Below are 3,030 nucleotides of genomic sequence, written 5' to 3' on the forward strand. Positions count from 1 at the left end.
GAAAAATAAATTGTTTATTTTTCGATTTGAAAACCATGAGATGTTTTTCAAACAAAATACATATTTGCAAAATAATGAGTGGGAGAGGGTTGTATGACAATACGACCCACTGGTCTCCATCGTTAGTTCAACACCGTGAGATTCGGAAGGGGCTTCACGGCGGCACCGATTTCGCACTCTCTACGGAAAGTGTTCATTCGGATCAATAACAAGGTTGACTTCCTAGCGATAGGATTCAAGGATGTATTTCCGGTTTGACCTCTCCTACGACGGCACTTCGGAGTTAAGTCTGTAGAATCTGAAATGATGGGTTACACTCATGAAAATATAATCAAATTGTTGATTATATTTTTGACCAAAATAACGGTAGTTGATAAATATGAAAATATGAGATATTTTGATTATATTTATTAATTGAGAAGGTCTCGATTCAATTTGTGATATTTTAACCTACCCTACGGCGGCACTATACTCGTGGTAAATTGAATTATCGATGGCACCTAAAATTAAAACATGATTTATGTATTTTTTCATGTGCATCTCGCATCAGATTTAATTGTGCCTGAATTAACATGTTTTGATATTCATGCACATAAATTGATTAGATGAATATTCTACTTATTTCTAGCAATATGTCAAATCCTAAAATCTCACTACATGAAACTGAAACACTGACTAGAGATAAACTGTGCAAAGTGGTAAAGTAACATAAACAACTTACATTCATGTGATAAATATAAGTTTGTCCCAAATGGAGGATTGTCCTCATGTCCCTAACAAAACCACTGTAGCTAACTATTAGCTAGGGTTATACGTGATAATTCACAAGAAGCCTGAAGGCATGGAGACAGCTTATGAGATAATGTAGTCATCAGATACCGTATCTAAAAATCCATAAAACAAAAAAGGTTGGCTAATTACAAAGAAATTGTTTCCCGAAATAAAGAAAAGAACTCAAGCAAATATGATTTGCTAGTTCTAAAAACATGTTTTAGTAAAAGGGTGATTCCTTATCCTGAATAGTTGATTCAAGAATAACTAATCTTGTTTGTTTTTTTTAGTAAGTTTTAGCCCTTTAATGGAAATTGTTTCCACCTAAACAAAGAAAAAGAATCAAAGTAAATAAGATTTACTAATTCTAAAAACATGTTTTAGTAAAAGGGTGACCTTATCCTGAATAGTTGATTCAGGAATAACTAATCATGTTTGTTTTCTTTTTTAAGTTTTAGCCCTTAAATGGAAATTGTTTCCCCCTAAACAAAGAAAAAGAATCAAAGTAAATAAGATTTACTAATTCTTGAAACATCTTTAGTAGAGGGTGATTCCTCGTCCTGGATAGTTGATTCGGGAGCAACTAATCATGTTTTAGTTTTCTTTACAAAATATTAGTTCTTACAAAGAACTTACCGTCAGGGACTATTCGATGAAAGTGGGAATACTGCGAGAATATCGGCAAAAGCAGTGGGAGAAGTTGGACTTCAATTATGGAAATATCTTGTTGTGAACAATGTTTATTTCCCTCCAAGCATAAAGAGAAATTTGATTTCTAATTCTAAATTATTTGAACAATTGCCTTTAATAATAATCTAGTCCACATCTTTCAGAATTGTTCCGATATATGTTCTGGATATTTAGAAAATGGTTTATACCGTTTAAACCAATGCTTGTCTCACTGTGAAATGTTGAAATGTTCAATAGTTGCCTAACCTAAGAATAAGAAGCAAATGATCTCTCACGATAAATAACACATATATATGTGGCATCTTAGACTTGGTCATATTAGCCTAAACAAGATTTAAAGACTGGTAAAGGATGGTCCTTTATGCGAACTAAAAGTTAGAACGCTTCTAGCCTATGAATCTTGTCTGGGAGGCAAAATGACCATGGGGCCTTCCATGTCGAAAGGAGAAAGAGCCACAGAACCTCTTCAGCTAATACATTCGGATGTATGTGGACCGTTAAACGTCCAAGATAAAGGAGGTTACAAATATTTCATCACTTTTATTGATGATTATTCGAGATATGGTTATGTTTACCTAATGCAACAGAAATCTGAAACTTTTAGAAAGTTTAGAGAATTTTGAGCAGAAGTTGAAAAATAGTTTGGTAAACCAATCAAGACACATCGATTAGATCGAGGGGGTGAATGCCTGGACTAAGAGTTTCAGGATTTCTTGATTTAAGAAGGTGTGGTATCCTAATTGACTACGCCCGGTACACCATAGCAGAATGGTGTAGCCGAAAAGAGAAATCAGACTTTGCTCGACATGATAAGATCAATGTTGAGTTATTCTTCACATCCTACTTCATTCTGGGATTATGCCCTAAGAACCACCGTGTAGATTCTGAATCTAGTACCATCTAAGTCTATACCAAATACGCCCCTAGAGTTATGGAATGGTCAAAAGCCAGTTTTGAAGCATATTCACATATAGGGGTGTCCAGCTCATGTGATGAAATAATAGACTGGGAAGTTGGAACCAAGATCATAAATATGCATGTTTGTAGGATATGCAATGGGGACAAGAGAATGATTATTTTAATAGTCATAAGAATCAAAAGTATTTGTATCGATAAATGCCACGTTTCTGGAGCATGACTATATGATAGTCATCAAGCCCAGAAGAAAAGCAGTTCTGGAAAAGTTACTTTCCAATAAGATTGGACCACAACCGACAAGAGTTGTTGGAATGCTAAGAATGACCACGATGCCTAATCAAATTCCTGTGGCACCTCGTCGTAGTGGGAGGGTAAGCAAGTTACCTGACTGGTATACTGAGGAAGCACATGTCATCACTGCTGATGACGGTAAGGAGGATCCGTTGACCTTTAAGGCTACGATGGATGATTTTGATAAGGAAAAGTGGCAAGCAACTATGAAACTCGAGATAGAGTCCATGTACTCTAACTCAGTCTGGCAACTTGTAGATCTACCTGAAAGGGTAAGACCCATTGGATGCAAGTGGATCTTCAAGAGAAAGAGAGGAACGGATGGAAAAGTAGAGACTTATAAAGCAAGGCTAGTGGTTA

Source organism: Morus notabilis, unplaced genomic scaffold (genome assembly GCF_000414095.1).
Source record: "Morus notabilis unplaced genomic scaffold, ASM41409v2 Scaffold1790, whole genome shotgun sequence".
Classification (NCBI taxonomy): Eukaryota; Viridiplantae; Streptophyta; class Magnoliopsida; order Rosales; family Moraceae; genus Morus; species Morus notabilis.